The following is an 18985-nucleotide window of genomic DNA, read 5'->3' on the forward strand; positions in this document are numbered from 1 at the left end:
AGCATTTTACACTGGAAAGGGGCTGGTTCACTACTGTATGAAAAGAATAACGTGAGACAATTCCAGGATTTGATGATTGGGGGAGGGGGAAGGCTAATAGAAGCTCTCATTCAAAAGGTGATATTTCGCTGGAACACTGCAATATGGAGTAGATCTAGCCACCAAAAGAAAGAGAAATCGACTAAGCAAAAAGTTCAGCATGTGGGAGACCCTGAGGTTGGAAATTGAAGGGAATCTGTTCACAACTGAAACCACCTGTGGCTGGAACATACCAAAGAATGAGGAGGTTGATGGGAGATGAGTTTAAAGGGCTTTACACTCAAAGGAACATTGATAATTATAAATTATCATTGGCACTATAACAAATCATAACTGTATGCCTGATTGAAGTTATCTTTATAATCTCATGGTTTGAAAAGTATATCAATATGTGAACATGAATATATGCATATTAATATAATTCTAAAAAGGAGTCCATGGATTGTAAGGTAGAGATGCACCTCAAAATGATATCTAAAAGTATTTTCTACTCCGATTGAAATATTAATGTATACAAAATGAATGTACTTCCTTATATGTACCAATAACACTTCCGTTAAGGAGGATTCCAGAGCAAATTTTCCTGCTCTCCAAACATTCATTCAATAATCCTTAAATTTTTGTTTCATTGTGCTAATATTAGAAAAATATTATACTTTCATACTTTAAATCTATTTTTCCATTTCATTGTGCTAATATTAGAAAACTATTATATTTTCATACTTTAAATCTATCTGCCTGATATTCTCACTTGAATATTTTTAGTTCTGTTTACCCCTTTTCCTTCCTCCTTTCCCTAAAATTATGAAAACATAGAAAATCATAAAACTATGTAAACTTATGAAAAAAAATCATTAGAAAGGTCTATGAAAAGATTAAATGACTGAAACCCGATCATTGTAGGGCTCGGCAAAACCAACTGGGACAACAGTATTTGCTTTCAAAAGGTTTTCCAAAAAGTATCCTTGAGAAAATGTTACAATATTGATTTTCATTTGTCCACAGTTAATGATTAAGGGACATCTAAAGTACTGAGGCCTGAATAATTCCATCTTTGCCTTAACACTCCAGACAATGTCTATTTGAAAAGACTCTCAGATCTATTCAAGGAAAAAAAAAAAAAATGGGCACCAGAGAAGAAGATCAAGGCCTAGAGAAAAAGAGTTTTGCAAAATCGATTAGCCAGGTGGTCAGGGTCCCCACCAATTGGTTGGTGCCTAGGACTGGACACAAGTTCGGAAAACAAACAAACAAACAAAAAACAACCAACCAAAAAAAAACAACAACAAAAAAAACAAGTCTTTTATTCACAGGTATGTGCTTTTCCAAACAGCCTATCACAGGGACAAAAATCAAGGAAAGCAGATTGTTTTCACATTCTACTTGACAATGGGTGTGAGCTCCTAAGAAACCTGGAGCTCATAGAATGATGCTCCTGTACTCTTACTGACTCACAGACATTATTGCACTCATTTAGGTTGACAAATAGAAGTCATGAACCAATAGCATGTACATTTATGTAATGTCATCTTTGTTGAGCTTTTATGAGCGTGAAAAAAAACCTTACAAACTCCAAGCAAAAGGTCGCTGTGATTGAGTGACCCTCTCATATGTATGCAGGGCATTATGTAGATAGATAACCAATGTCAAATTAAATGCGAGTTTGATATGATATTTATTATGTAAGCATCCAGATCGATCTTAAATGCACTCGAAAGAGTGAATTTATTGTTTTCTACTATACATTCCCTATGGATTATTAAGAATAGTGACAAATACCAGTTGTTCCTTATCATTTGGTTAATGTTAGTTCTGAAAATTAAAAAAAAAAACTTCTGCCACTTAAAGGACAGTTTTTATTAAGATAAATTAGAAGCGATGACAGACTTTTGAGTATACAAATAAACTGAAGAAAATCTTACTTCTCGAGAATTTCAGTATCAATTCTTTATATTTCCCACCAAAGTATCTCTTAAGATTATATGCAACTACAACCAATTCAGAAGCAACTGTAAACAATTCCAGAATTATGCAGAACCTAAAAGAGGTGTCATATCTATGCATGGTTGTTTGCTTGTTTCATTTGAATGCTTTTGATTGGCTACTGACTTTATCTCATTAAATTACTTTTAAAAAAGGATATCTGGTTTGCCCAAATAAATAATACAAGAACAGTCTATTGTTATAGCATACTAAATACCACAAAATATAGTACAAATGTAAACTCATTTAATCTTCACGTCATCGATATGAGATAATGTATTAGGTTGGTGCAAAAGTAGTTTTGCCATTAACATCAAAAACTGTGATTACTTTTGCACCAACGAAAATCTTCTTTTCATTAGTTAAAAAGTGGAATCATGTAAATTTATAGTCACTTGTTCATGAAATAAGTAAGAAGCAGGTTGGGGATCCAGGTTATTTGGCTTTTAAGCCTGCGCTTCAAGGCACTACACTTAGGAAGATATTGGTACATCAAAAACTTAATCTTCCTTGGTACATTTCACTTTTAGTTACTTCTATGATTCACTACTTATATATAGATTATAGAACCAAATTCAGGCAGGACACACTGACTTCTTAAAATGTGTATGCATGGTGATACAGAGACAGGTAAATTGTACTTTTATTGCCTGGTGCTTTTACAATATCCAAGGACCAAATACGACTGACGTCTTTTCTGGGATCTTTATACTGCTTGACCAGATAAACAAGTTTGCATGAGACAAGGTCTTTCAAGGAAATGTCTATATGATATACATAGGGATTTAAGACACGTACATTCAGTGTGCTGTGAGACTACCATAATCCTTGCCTGGTACAAGAGAGATTTGATTTAATAAGTGCTGATTTTCGCTTTGTAAATAGAGTCAACCTCTCCTCTACTGGAGATCCCAAGGTAATGTAGGCCCCAGGCTGATTTGCATATTTTTAAATTATCAAGCACTTTTCAACTAGAGCAACTTGTCAGGTATGCCCCAAGGAAGATGCTTCAGCATGAGAAAGAAGGGAATAAAATTAAAAATGTCTCTTTTCCCCTGTTTTATTAACTAGAAAAAAATGAACCTACTTACATGCAAAAGCGCAGCTCTACAACTTACGTAGGTTAGATATAGCGTGATTTTTTACTGTGACCACCAAAATAACCTCAACTTTTGTCAGATTTTTCCTCATGTTCCCAATGCCTATAGTTTGAGGGAGTTATAAAGAAATTATGTTATTAAGGCATTCACTGATTTATTAAACATTGACTGAAGCCCTACTGTGCACAAAGAAGTGTGCTAAGAAATAAAAATGAACTGTAATTGTCTTAAAGTAAGAAATTACGTACAGGATACATCCACATCTAATTTACATTTTGGTAGGGTAAACAGGCACAAACTCCCTATCTCTCATACACACAGACACACACATACACGTTTACCGTTTTACATTTCAGTTTCTCTTATACTCACTGTCCCTCTCACTGTTTTCCTTGCTTGCTTTTGTACCTATACAGTCATGCACTCCATATGACATTTTAGTCAGTGTTATGATGGTGGTCTTGTAAGATTAGAATATCCATACTTATTTTTTACTGTGTTAGATATGTTTAGACATACAGATACCATTATGTTACAGTTGTCTGTAGTATTCAAAACAGTAACGTACTGTACAGGTTTGTAGCCTAGGAGTAGTAGCTGCTACCATATAGCCTAGGTGTATAGAAGAAGATGCCATCTAGGTTTGTGTAAGTACACTCTGTGATGTTTGAACAACAAAATTAACTAACAATGCATTTCTCAGAATGTATCCCTGTTAAGTGAAACATGACTCTACATATATATGTTTTGTGTATATATGTATAAATATAGTATATATATGTGTGTACATGTTTATGTTTTGTATATAAGTGCATATAGTCTTATATATAATTATATATTTAAATATATTTATACATATACACAGAATATAAGTATATATAGTCTTTATATACTTATAAGTACATATAGTCTTTTATATAATTATATAATTAAATATACTTCTATTTATACATACACATAGAATATTAGTATATATAGTCTTATATACTTATATATACACACAAAATATATATGATTATTTATACTTATACATATATACACAAAACATAAACATATACACACATATAATTGGAGGGTAGTGAAATAAAATTAGTGCCATAATTGTCTAAATATGTACACACATATAATTGGAGAGTAATGATATATGATTAGTGCCATAATTGTCTAAATAATTAAGTATTTTAGACATAAGGGAATCATGAAAAAGATCATTATTTAAAGCTACTTCTAAAATGAATAAGAATTTTCCGGGCAGAAAAAATAAAGAGCATTGAGGGAAAGAACATTTTTGTTAGTTATTGTTGTTAGAATAAAATGAATAAAAACAGACTTCAGTGAAGTGTATGCAATTTGGTTTAAATCAGGGATCGTGAGAGGTAAGATTACAAGACATTGTTGGCATGAAAAGGATTGAATAAAAGGTAAAAAATGCTACTTATTTAAGAAATCATTTTTTTGGAGAGCATCAGGCACAGTTCTTCATTTTAACTAATTATTTTGATAACAAGGAAGCACATTGCTTGGATAGGAAAAGCAAGAGTTGATGGAGTCTGAACTAATGCTGAAGAGAAGAGGAATTTGAGATATATTTAAGATGATTTAGTAACTAGGTTGATAAAAGGTTAGAGGGATAAAAGGTGAGAATATCAATAACAAGATGCTTTCAAGCTTTCTACCAGAAGTGTTTATTGGAAGAGAGGGACAGGGATTTCAAATGGATTTGAACATTTTGAATTGAGATTCCTGCAGAAAAAGTGCTGTCTAGTAACTAGTGAAATACAGTATGTTAGTCTGACATATGCAAGCAAGATATTAGTGAAAATAGACATGTAAGATAACAGCTAGGTCAAATATTTTTAGCATCACAGAGACAGGGGAAATATACATTTTCCAATTCTCAAAGAGAAATCATGTATATGGAAATTATGCAAAAACCTACTTGGAACATTCCAGTTAGTCCAGTGGAAAGTTGCCTTAGACCAAACTACTTGGCATGTTACATAATGAGATTCACACTCCTTCTTTATTATTATACCCTCTAAAACATCTTGGACATCATCCCTGGGTAGATGTAAATTTAGAAATATAGATGTAAAACTAGTTATGCAAACCTGTTTAGACACAATTAAAGCTATTGTTACAGAGCTTTTAGGACATCTACAATTTCAAGTGAGATCCATTGTAAAGGGAATGAACACCTAGGATAATATAATATATTTATGAGTGATTAATTGAAAGTTTATCTTAACCTCCCTGAATCCTATATGCTTTTATTGTTTATACACATTCCATTGTGTGTTATCTATTGATGCCGATTAACTTGGAGACAGTTTTAGAGAAATGTAGCAAAATGGATTTCCAGGACTCTGGGGATCCATGGCAGCTTCACTACAAGCTTTGTCAAGTTAACTTTCTTCAGTAGCTCCAACGGGAAACTAAGACACGTACAGCATCTCGTTTGGCTCTAATTTAACTTAAATGCCCTAAGCTAAGTTGATGATCGTATCTCTGGTGCTCACAAATTTAGGTTTCTCTCTTTCCTGTGGTAAGAATCTTCAGTTCCAAAGCCTCAGTAGTTTCTCAGTCTCTGGTGTGACTTTCAGCTCTCCTCTGCTTTCTCCTAAATGCCCATTTAGCATTGCATAATTTCCTTAACTACTCTGCAGTTCCCTCCAAGGAGCTTTATCTTGTTTTTAATTTCTTCCTCTTAAGCTCATTAAAAAGCATCTTTTAAACATTATACAATGGAATGTTTTATAAACGTGCATAATTATGTCATTTTTCTTAGAGCAAGTATTTGAGATGATCATGCAGCACAGAGATGTTACAATATGATTATACACAAAGCAAATAAAAAAATTTAAGCTAATGTTATTTTGTTGATTCATATATATGAGGCCTTTTTCATCTCAACTCTGGAAAAGTAGAATTCTAATGTAAATGTGAATAGCAACGAGGGTAGAGAATAAAGGATAAGAACAAATTATGTCTCTTTGAACTTTATTGGTTTTTATCAACAAAACGAAACAGCAGTTGTTTGTCACTAAACTCAAAACCTAGAGGGTAAGCAGTTTGCCTCTGTTTCCCTCCCAGTTGATTTCTGGCATCACTTTGTTGTTCTTAAGGAAGTCACCCTGTCACATCTCTTAAATCACCTATCATATCTTTCCTCCAACGTATCTTACTCACATTGAGCTGTCAATTCTGTATAACTCTTGTACACAAATTGGCAGTATTTTAAATATTCAAGTGCAAAGGTCCGATTGATCAAATTTTGACAGAACAAGTGACCGGGGATATCAGCCTCGAATAGTGAAAAACCAGAAATGCATCAAAATTGTTTGAAATCATTAATAACTGACCATGCAGATGTTGTGTAGGGTTGTCAGTATCAGTGTGAAAGGGCGCTTATATATGTAGCCCCACGTGTTGCTCAGGCCTCACAAAACTTTTTTATTTTTTATTTTTTATTTTTTTTTCAATATTAACCTTCTAGACAGGAAGCTTCTTTGCAATATTATCTTCTAGATTTTTTACTTGCTCAATATGACTTTATTTATATGATATAGAAATAGCAATTACCTTTCTCCTTTTCACATTCATGCCTTTGTGCTCAAATGGGTAACCATACTAAGAATGTGCTCACGAGGAAGAAATATTTATCTGCCCAAACATTAAAAGGGGAGCAGATGATTCAATCTGACACCTGGAAATGAATTTAAAACAACTATAAATTAGAATTGATAGGAAAGCATACCACGTAATTAAAGCTTCCTCACTGTAAGATAAAAAATAAGGAGCATGCAAATAGATGTCTTTAAAGAGAAATGAAACTTACGCACTCATTTGCCTTTGTCAGCGTATGCATAAACAATCTATGCCTGCTTTCTAGTTCCCTGCCTACTGCTCACCGAAATGGCAAACACCCTTGGAGGGAGAGCATGCTGGTTCTCAATTAGTAATTTCAGTTTGCTTGAAAAAGTAGGATACTTACATTCAACAGACTTGCCTTAGAAATAAATTAGAAAGTGTGAATGAATCACTCTTTCATACATATAAAATATAGAAATTCACTTTTCGATTTTGAAATAGACCCAATAAATCTTGTCCTAAAAATGATTTCTGTGCATAAGCATCATTCCATAAAAAGCGTGACCAACTTATGTATGTAGGGAACTGAATATAAATTTGTTGAGTGAATTAATTACTGAAGTTGCCATATAATCAATGTGTTTATGTGCTTGTGTGCTTTAGAAAAAAATTAATGTACATATGTGCATGCATGCACACACATACAACTCACCTATATTTCTTCAGACAAATTGCTGTGGAAAAGAACTGATAGATCATCAATATAGTTATATTGTATCATCAGTAAAATTTAAAAAAAATTAGATTCATTTTAATGTGAACCAGTGGAGCATGATCACTTTCCTGTTTAAGTCTTGAAAGTAGTAAAAATTAACATGGAAAACACTAACTTTCATAACCATGAAATATACCTTGTAATGAATATTGTCTCTGTCTCTGCACCAAAAAATTAAAATATAGTAATAAATAATTTTAGATACTTGACCAGAACTATAATGACAAGTTTAAAGCAGACATATTTTCAGATTCTAAGTATGTGCCTAAGAATACAAGTCAAACAATATCAAAGAAGTCAAACTAAAAGTAAAATGTTTGAGAACAAATTTCCAGAGACAATATTCACAATGAATTCCATATAAAAGTAAAATTAATGGAACAAATTTTTTTTTCTTTTGTTCTCTTTCTCTGTCTCTCTCTCTCTTTAAAAAGAACATTCTATGATACAGTAACTTTTTATCATAAACTGATTATTGCTAGTATCATTAGGAAATTTTTAAATTTAATTTTAAGAACAATTTTTACTAGAATATTAAATGCATTTATGTATGCCTATATGTGTATATGTATACATATATAAAATAAGTCATCCATTCCATTCTCATCTATAGCTCTAATTCTCACAGATAACTTTATTACTCTTTTTAGTTTATCTAGGATTAAGCTGCAATTTTCTAACTAATATCTTCTTGTTATTTGTTGAGATATTTTTATACATTACTCATTGACTTGCTTTTAGGATTGATGAAAACAGACATCAGTTACACATCATTCTATTCTCTGAAAATACAATGTCACTCCCCACCCTCCCACACCCCGCTCTGGTTTTCTATATTGGTTATCTTCGCAAATTTAAGTTCCATGCTATAAAATGTTTCTTTTGTGTGTGCTTTGGTTTTGCTTTAATATTCACCATTGTCAACCTCTTTGGCTTTCTGTCCCAAGAGCACTCTCACTACAGCACTAAATGTACTGAAAATTTTATTTAGACAAAAACTGATATTTTAGTGTAATTTTCAAAAATGCTTTGCTGTTAACTGTAAAATTTAGGTCTCATGTGTTCAAATTTATAACAGAGCATACCATCTCTCCCAAAATTCAAAGACAGAAAGGCAATCATTTTATTTCCTAAGTAATTATTTCAAACTGATGGATATTACAGATTGTCTTTAACAAGGTTATCTTTTCCAAGATATCACAGGCTTGTGTTGTGTGTGCAGCTGCTGAAAATTTGTTAGTGAACAGCCCTGTAGCATTTGCTTCAATCTGGCAATTGTAAAGAGGCTATCTTGAAGCCCTCAGTATTCTGGTTCCAGCACAGGCTGGCTGATCTCCATAGACAGGAACACCTGTTACGCCAGACTTTCTTTTTCTTTTCTTTTCTCTTCTTTCTTTCTTATTTATTTATTTATTTATTTTTTTAACTTTCTTGCTTTGGATTCTAGCTTTCTGGATCTCATGCATTCCTAAATCTTGATTCAGTCCCTTATTTTCCTAGAAGAGATTCTTCACTAGGTTCTTTACAAAGGTCCAAAGGGACTATGCTGAATCTAAAACCATCTTCATTGGGTTATCACACATAATATGGTGGCTAAAGTGAGCATTCAAGGTTCAAAATAACATTATCATCAAATTTTGATACTATTGTTCAAAAATGTTTAGAATCTGAGTTGCTGTTGAAAGGTCCACTGACATTTTAATCTTTGTTTATAACACACAATTACACATTAGTTTTTTAAATACATTTACTTCCTTCCTTTTATCCTCCAACTCACTTATTTTCTTGTTGGATGATGTTAATCTTCTTTTTAACCCATTCATTATTTTCTTAACTTCAATGATTATATTTTTAATATTCAGTTATGTTTGGTTTAATATCAAATACTCTGAGTCATTTTTTGAGTCTGGTCATATTTTTATGTCAACTTTTACTTCTTTAAAAATATTTAACATGAGTGTGTGTGTGTGTGTGTGTGTGTGTGTGTGTGTGGATTGTTCTGCATCTGATTACTCCAGTATTAGCCATTTTGTTGATGGGACTCTGCTAGAAGTTGTTTTGTTTGGGGAGTGTTTTGTATGTTTGGGTTGTTGTTGCTTTTCTGTTTTTTTTTATTTTTCTGTTTAAATCTTAAATAGCAGACCTGTGTTTGCTTTGTTGAGTGCCAGGAATACTACTCATACTTTAAATTCTCAACTTGAAAATTATTTGTGGCCAGGTGCTGTGTCTCATGCCTGTAATCCCAGCACTTTGGGAGGCCAAGGCCTGCAGATCACCTGAGGTTAGGAGTTCGGGACCAGCCCAGCCAATGTGGTGAAACCCCGTCTCTACTAAAAATACACACAAAAAAATAGCTGGGCATGGTGGCAGGTACCTGTAATACCAGCTACTTGGGAGTCTGAGGCAGGATAATAACTTGAACCCAGGAAGCAGAGGTTGTAGTGAGCCAAGATCACCCCACTGAACTCCAACTTGGGTGACAGTGCAAGACTCCATCTCAAACAAAACAAAACAAAAAGACTTACTTGTGTTGTATATGTGTTTATTTTGTATGTTTTAAATTTTCTAGTAGTATTTGATAAATACAAAAGAATATAAGTAGCACCATTAGAAAGTACACCATAAAGACTAAGGTTAGGAATACTTTACATGGTCATACATCATTCTCTCCTTTTATTTAGATAGCCCAGAGTTAATTACCATGTGATAGTATCTGGGGTTAAGGAGGTGTATATGTATACAACTGTGTGTATATATTCATAGTAGTATGTATGTATTCCTAAATAGTATACTGAGTCTTCTTGTTTTAGGTTTATAAAGGTAGTATCACACTATACACCATTTTCTGAAACTTGTCTTTTTCACTCAGTAATATGTACCTAAGGTTTACCACATTTTTCCATGTAAGCATAGCTCACATTTCTCACTTTTGTATTATGTTGTTGAGATGTGTAATTATACAATGATTTATTCATTTGTCCTTATGCTCTTTGTCACTTCGGTTTACTTCCTTTTTTTCTTCATTTTAAAAACAACAATTCTATATGGCTTATGTCTACATATAGACTGAATTACTGACCTCCAGTACTGCAGAATTTGAGCTTATTTGGAAATAGAGAAAATCAGTGTAAAATGAGGGTATTAGGGTTAAAGCCCTAATCCAATATGAATGATATATTTATGAAAAGGGGTAATTAAGACACATAGATAGGGATGGCCAAGTGAATACACAGGGAGAAGTTCACTATATAGTGGTGATAGTGGTACAGCTACAAGCTGAGGGGCACCAAGAATTTCCAGCAAACTCCAGTAGCAGAAGCAGCAAGGGAAGATTTGCTGTTAGATAGTCAAGGAGAGTATGTCCCTATGAGGCTTGTATCCTCCAGAACTGCCAGAGAGTATGTTTCTGTAGTTATTGGCCTCATAGTTTTCGGTACTTTGTTACAGCATCTCTAGGACACTACATTTCCCAAAGTCATTGTGTCAAACTTAACACCCATCAACTCTGTGTAATAGTTTTTATTCTACCACATACTTTTGATACATGAGACTGTCAGACTTTTATTAATTTTTCATAAGTATAAATTTACAAGAAAAAACAACCCCATCAAAAAGTGGCCAAGGGATATGAAAAGACACTTCTCAAAAGAAGACATTTATGCAGCCAACAAACATTTGAAAAAAAATCTCATCATCACTGGTCATTAGAGAAATGCAAATGAAAACAATGAGATACCATCTCATGCCAGTTAGAATGGTGATCATTAAAATGTCAGGAAACAATAGATGCTGGAGAGGATATAAAGAAATAGGAACAGTTTTACACGATCGGTGGGAGTGCAAGTTCAACCATTGTGGAAGACAATGTAGCGATTCCTCAAGGATCTAGAACCAAAAATACCATTTGACCCAGCAATCCCATTACTAGGTATATACCCAAAGAATTATAACTCATTATACTATAAAGACACATGTACACGTATGTTTATTGTGACACTTGTTCACAATAGCAAAGACTTGGAAAAATACGTAATATAGATGACAGTTTGATGGGTGCAGCAAACCACCATGGCACATGTATACCTATGTAACAAACCTGCATGTTCTGCACCTGTATCCCAGAGCCTCGAGCATAATTTTAAAAAAGGTGTCATATCTTGGCTTTAATTTGCATTTACCGGGTTTAATTTTAGTACAGTTGTCTCTCTTTATGGATCTTTCATGTTTCCTCCACTGGAAATTGTTTTCTATCAACATCCTTGACTAATTTTTCTACTAATTATTCTGCCTTTTCTTGTAGATCTATTAATATATATTTGTAAATATGTGTGCTGAAACTATCTTCTCTTTATTTGTAAAATGTGTCACTTTACATGATCTTTATTTTATAGAAGGTTTTAGTTTGAGTATAGACTGATTTATCAACCTTTTTAAATTTTGTTTTGTGTTTTAGAAATCCTTAACTGAAGATCATTAAAATATTGATCTACATTGTTTTATAAACTATAAGTTTTGCTAAAAATTATTTTATAAGTTTAGGATTGCTGGGGGAAATAACAAAGATGCAGATTGAGAATTTTTAACTCAAATTTTGCATGTGGGCTGGGGACAGTAGCTTAGGCCTGTAAAACCAGCACTTTGGGTGGCTGAGGCAGGTAGATCTCTTGAGGCCAGGAGTTTGAGACCAGTTTGGGTAACATGGAAAAACCCTATCTGTACTAAAAATACAAAAATTAGCCAGGTGTGGTTGTGCACAACTGTAATCCCAGCTACTCAGAGAATCACTTGACTCCGGGAGATGAAAACTGCAATAAGCCAAGATCACACCACTGCAGCAGAGCCTGGGTGACTGTGCAAGACTCTTGTCTCAAAAAAAAAAAAAAAAAGTGCACATGCAAAAATCAAAATTAATCTTTTGCAAGATAAACTTAGAGATTACCTTCTCCCATGTAGGTGAAAGCTGCCTTTGGCATTAAAATAACTTTATTAATATACAGATATGACTTGATAGTTTTCAGTTCAAGTATTATGTAGAGACATGCAGAGAACAGGGGAAAAAACATGATATTCATTGAAAGGGGAGATCTTGTGATCTTTGAGGCAGAAAAACCTGCAACATTGCAGCAGGGCTGAATTTACCTTCAGTGGAAAGTTTCAAATGCTTATTTTTACTAAAGAGGGAAAATAAGATATTCCATTAAAATATTAAAGATCTATTAGCTTATTAAAACTGTCCAATATATATCCACATGTGTATATATACACTACATTACACTGAATTATTTAGATTGCCCATATATTTGTGTATATGTGTGTATATATCAATTTGTATTTATGTGTATATATGTCTATAAATATGTGTATACTTGTGCGTGTGTGTGTGTGTGTGTGTGTGTGTGTATCTGTATCTGTTCCTCTCTCCAACATGCATTTGATGTATTGTTCCATATTTTAGGATAACTAGTGCCTTCATTTTCCTTCCTTTGTGGCTTTATAAGCTAAATGTTTACAACTATACTCTCACTGAGCTATACAGGAAACTTTTCAGAACTATTAACGTCCCTCACTTTTGCCAAAGACACCCAGGAAGGGTCCTCCTAGTTAAGACAAGCTTAGAGGTTTTCCTGTCTGTTCATAGATTCTCCTTCAAGTAATTTTACACTGCTTTATGATCCTTCATCCCAATCTGTTGTGGATACCACAGTGTCGCCCTCTTCCCTAGCAGTAGTCTGTGTCTATAAACTTAGATACGTACCAGGGTTATCTGAGCCTACACTATGAAATCTAAAATGTTGTCAAGGGTGGCCTATAATCTGTATCCCTCTTACACCTGGTGCAAAGCTCATTAGGTTTCGTTTACTATGGTGTCTATCTGCTCCTTTTGTAAATAAACGTGTAGATAACCTTGACTTTGGTCTATGGCCTCCTTGCTTCAAGATGCCATAAAAATGAAGATAAATTTTGTGAAAATGGCAAATATCCCCAGGCTAAAAGAGCTTTTAACTTTTCACTTGCTTCTCTAGGTTCTCATATCCCTTCAATTTTGGCTTGTGTTTTTTCACCACCTTCATACAACTATCTTTATGTTTAAGTATAATCCACAATTATTGTTTTTCACTAAGATATTAAACTGAATTATTTAGCTTGCACTGCCAAAACCAAATATGATTTAATGTATTTTAATCACCTGAATTATTATTATTCTCTTATTGATGATCAAATTTTCTGACTGTTGGCTGGTAGAGGAAAGTCAATTTGTTTCTTTGTACTTTTCTGTGATCCCATTAATCTTTGATATCTCAGTTAATTTTGGTCTCATGAAGAAGTCCTATTCTCATTTTCTGTTTAATTCCTCAGTCTTAGAAACAGCAAATCTCCAAGAAAACTTAGTTTATATCAATGTGAAAACAGTGGTAGTACTGACTAGTGTTTTTGGCACTAGAGTTGTGTTTCATGCCAAGAAATGAAACTGTAGGCCCTTTTCAGCACTAGTGATTAAATAAAAATGTGTGAGTACCTTTACAAATATAAATTATAAAAAAATGTGTAATCAGTTTTGTTATAGCATTGCTATTTAAATACTTCCATTTTATTCTTGTACTGAATTTTTTCTTTTGCTGAAAAGTTTTAAATACTAATATTATAAATAATAGATTTCAAGATACAGATAGTTGATTTTTAAAACAAAGATCAATTAACATGTTAAAAAACAACTTGCTGTTATTTAGATTTTTATATTCAGTACATAGATTTATTTCTAATACAAATACTTTCATGTACATATTTTGACATATTTCTACATTATGAAGTAAGAGTTTTTTTTTTTATTTTTAGTATTTTAGTTATGATTCTTTCTCCAGCAGAAGCAATCAGGCATGTACAGAAACTTGTTTGATTTGAGGGCTTGGTCACAAAATATATAAGATAGACTTGGAACATTGTGTGATGCCAGAAATTAAGGAAGCATGCTGAAAGAATGATGGAGGCATGTTGAAAGACACAAGAATCCGTCTAAAAAAAACAGCATCCAATGGCTGAATCTGGAAGAATTTACCGAAAACAATAAATAACCATATTATTAGATTCCAATAAATAAATGTTTTTGAATTTTTTCTGATATACTAAATAAATAAAAGCATAAGTAAAAATAAAAGAGAGAAGGGGCAGCTTTTCCCTACAGAAGAATCTCAAATAATAAATGTGGAACTGAATGAAAAAAATTGAAAATCATATTAGTAAATCACAGTATTATTGCCAGCAGGATCACCAACTGATGCTAATGTTAGTGGGCATGTTTTTTAGGAGAAATGGGATATTTGCATAAATGCAAAATATCTTCACCAAGTTGTGTATTAATTATGAAGAAAAATTGTAACTTAACAAAGGAAAAAACTGGTAGAAACACCTTAACCATCCTAAGATCACCAGTCATAAGACATATTGACATCAGATACTCCCTGCTATGAAATAATACACTAAGAGCAGATTGCTTCTGTGATGATCTTGAAAAAATGCATAACTCTAATGACAAGAACATATTGGACACACCCTCATTGAAAGAAATTCTGCATAGTAACTTGACAAGTATTCTTTAAAAGTGTCAAGTCATTGCATTAGTCTGTTTTCACGCTGCTAATAAAGACATGTCCAAGACTGGATAATTTATAAAGGAAATAAATTTAATTGACTCACAGTTATACATGGCTGGGAAGGACTCACAATCATGGTGGAAGAGCAAAGGACATCTTACATGGCTGCAAGCAAAAGAGAGCATTTTCAGGGGAATTCACCTCTATAAAACCACCAGATCTCGTGAGACTGATTCACTGTCATGAGAACAGCTTTGGAAAGACCTGCCACCATGATTCAATTACCCTGCCCCCAATGAGTCCCTCCCACAACATGTGGAAATTGTGGGAGCTATAATTCAAGATGAGATTTGGGTGGGGACACAGCCAAACAATATTAGCCATGAAAGACAAAGATTAAAGAATTCTCACAGTTTGGAGGAAAGTGAGAAGACATGACAACCAAATGCACAGTGAGATCTCTAGAAAAAAAGAATGACTTTAATCACAAAGACCGTGAAATTTAAACAAAGTCATAAATTTAGTTAGTAGTAAGATGATTAGACGAGTGTTTATCATAAATGAGACTTTACATAAGTGATTTTAAATTAAAAGATTTTTAAATGAACTTATTAAATGTTATGCATTTCCATGTGGTAGAACCTGAATATTGATCACACTATATGCCCACTGGACTCTTCTCCTGTCTGGTTTTATATCAGGGTATACTATTCTCAAGAGTTATGATAGGAACCCCACTTTTCTTTCTTCAAGGAGTCTCTGTGTAAGACTGGAATTTTCTTTTCCATGAGTGTTCCTTGAAAACTGAGTGAACTTTTTGGATTTGGAATGGCAGAATACTTTAAATCATACTTTATTTTCTCTTTTGTAAATTTTGATGTATTTTTAATTATTTTTTAGGAATTTCCCACTAAGGCTAGGTATTCAATTTTATTAATGCATAAGGGTTGGTAATATTTTCTAACCTTCACAATCTTAATATTATCTGTTATATTTAATTCTATGTTTTAACATATTCAGTAATATAAGGATTTCAGTTTATCATTTCTGTATTAATCTTTAACTTAATTGTAGCGTAGTCAGAATATTTAGTCGATAGTGGTTACTAAATTGTATTCAAGCTTGCCTAATAACTTAGTATTTGGTTAGATTGAATTAAATATTTCATGCCAACTCTAAAACGAATCTGTACTCTCTAAATGATGGATTCAAGTTATCTACCTATCTTTATATATATATATATATATATATATATATATATATATATATGTTTCTCAATCCAATAATCCATATATTTGTATTTGTTTTGTTAAATAGTCCTCATGTTTAAAATTTTTAAATGAAAACTCATTAATTAAAAAAATACTGTGGCTGCATTTCCTATATGCTCTAGCTTTGAGAATACACATACTAGTAATAATGAAGATTTTAGCAGAAACCAAATTTTATAGGTCTTTATACACCAAATGAAATTAAACACTTAACATCAATAATAAGTGCTTTCATTGGGGCAGTGATATCATTTTTGTGTTTTAAAAAAGTCACCTTTGCTAAGGAGTAATAAATCATTTATTGAGGTACCACTGTATAAAATTTAATTTTTTAAAAAAAAGGTGTTGTAATCAACAGGTTAGAGTTTATGATGTCCTGTGGTAGAATCATAGTGAACTATATTTAAAAAGTATGTGGTTACCAGGCAGAGTTGTGTGGAAAATCTTTCATAAGGAGAGGGAAAAAATGGTTGAGGTAAGGAAAGCTTGTTGGACAAAGCTGTAAGAGACCAAGATTATTGGGTGGCATTAATTTGCAAGGGACTGACAGGACAGAGTTCTACATTGCCAAGGGTCAGCCTGTGGATATTTTCTCTTAAGTACAATGGGAACAATCAAAGGGTTTTGAAACTCTAAATAAAGCTTGATAAGATGAATGTTTTTAAGGGGCAGCAGGGCTGCAATGTGGACTGAGTGTGTACGAATTGATTTGATTTGGCTGAGCATAGGAGCTAGTGCTGGTGTTCAGGGGAGCCCGTAGCTCCCCTGAGAGGACATTTCTCCAAAGTTCTTTCTTTCTCAAGAATGAGAGAGGGGACCAGGTGCCCTCATAAAGTAAATCCTGGACCCCAAACAGATTTTGCAGAAAGTGAATTTATTTAGATAGAGAATGAAGGGAGAAAAAAAAAAGAGAGAGAGAGAGAGAGAGAGAGAGAGAAGACTTCCACGAAGAGTGTGGTAGGGAATTCTAGAGGGGAAATCCAAGAGAGAAAGACAGCTTCCACGAGAGAGTGTTCCTGAAGGGGATCCAAACCTGCCTAGTGCCCAAAAGGGTGTGGAAGAGGGGACTTTTAACCTGGGAGGATCCCCCTCCTTTTCCTAGACCTCTGGCCAGTGAAAGGAGTTCCTTAGGACTTCCGCTGGAGTGATTGACTTTTTGATTCTTCCCGCCCCTGTTAAAATTTGTGCAGGGACATTAAATCTCCCAGATGGAGAGAAATGGGAGCCCGCCCGGCACTGGGAAGTTCTTGCCCTTAAAACTACGCCCCCTTGTGGACCCAGAAAGAGAACACATTCCCTCAGTAGTAGACTAGTTAGGAAGCTTCTATACAAAATGCAATACACAAATAATTTATCCAATATATGAATAATGATATGGTGGCTACTACACTCAAATGAATCGTTAGATAGAGACACTAAGTGCCTGTTTTCTGTTGTATTCTTATGTTCCATACAAGTAAGTAAGGAGATAACAGGATGCCTGGTGATGACAGGTGATAGGAGAAGTGATTGTAAGTACTGTTTTTGATAAGGCTATTTTCAGTTAAGCTGTTAGTGAAAGCTCTTGAGTAGGTCCCCATAGAGACAACTGAAAGAAGAGGGCAGGGGATCCATCAGAATATCCAGGGGACAGGTGTTCCATGGGGAAGAATCAGCAAAGGCAAAGAGAACCAATAAGATGGTAGCAAAGTAATGAGTTGAGAGCTGCTTTCAGTGGTGTGTTACAAGAGATAGAACGACGAAGGATGCAGGCTAAGGGACCAACTGCAATGTGATGGAAACTGAGTTTCAATGACATCTCTTAGGAAATGACTTCCGAAATGTAGTGTTATATATTTGCCTGTAGTCATTTGTTAGGGCTGAGACAACACGGTCTCACAGACTGGATGGCTTAAACCACACAAATGTATTTTCTCACAATTCTTGGGACTAGAATCCTGAGAACAAAGTGTCCACTGGCTCATTCATTGTGAGATCTCTCCCCTTGGCTTGGCATAGCCCAACAAACAGCTTTGCACAGTACCATTTCCTCAGATTTGGTAAACTGCGTTATGGTATCCTGAGGATAAGAAGAGGAATTTTATTTGAGAAAAATGCCACGAGAAATATAGAAATAGCGATAAAGTGGCCAGGTGCAGTGGCTCATGCCTGTAATCTCAGCACTTTGGGAGGCCAAGGCGAGCAGATCATCTGAGGTCAGGAGTTTGAGGTCAGCCTGACCAATATGGTGAAACACTGTCTCTTCTAAAACTACAAACATTAGCTGGGTGCAGTGGCAGTTGCCTGTAATCCCAGCTACTGCGGAGGCTGAAGCAGGAGAATCACTTGAACCCAGGAGTCGAAAATGCAGTGAGCCTAGATGATGCCACTGCCCTCTAGCACTCCAGCTTGGGTGACAGAGTGAGACTTCATCTAAAAAAAAAAAAAAAAAAAAAAAAAAAAAAAAAAAAAAAAAAAAAAACAGAAGAAGAAGAAGAAAAAAAAAAAGAAATAGTGATATAGGAATGATAGAGGAAACTAAATTTTGACTAGAAAACGTTGAAAAGCCCAGTTTGGTCCATATCTTTCACAGAAGTAACTAAGTGTGAAATGATCTAGGAGAGATACATCCAGGCAAGATTGTGACAGGCTAAGAGG

General features: G+C 34.0%; 1 protein-coding gene across 1 annotated transcript in view; it reads left to right on the plus strand.

Annotated features, from left to right (window-relative positions):
* Nucleotides 1–18985, plus strand: part of LOC101029206 (cadherin-10) — a 165370-nt gene that overhangs the window by 121479 nt on the left and 24906 nt on the right. The gene's annotated exons all lie outside the window — the stretch shown is intronic.

Source organism: Saimiri boliviensis, chromosome 1, assembly GCF_048565385.1.
Source record: "Saimiri boliviensis isolate mSaiBol1 chromosome 1, mSaiBol1.pri, whole genome shotgun sequence".
NCBI classification, from domain to species: domain Eukaryota; kingdom Metazoa; phylum Chordata; class Mammalia; order Primates; family Cebidae; genus Saimiri; species Saimiri boliviensis.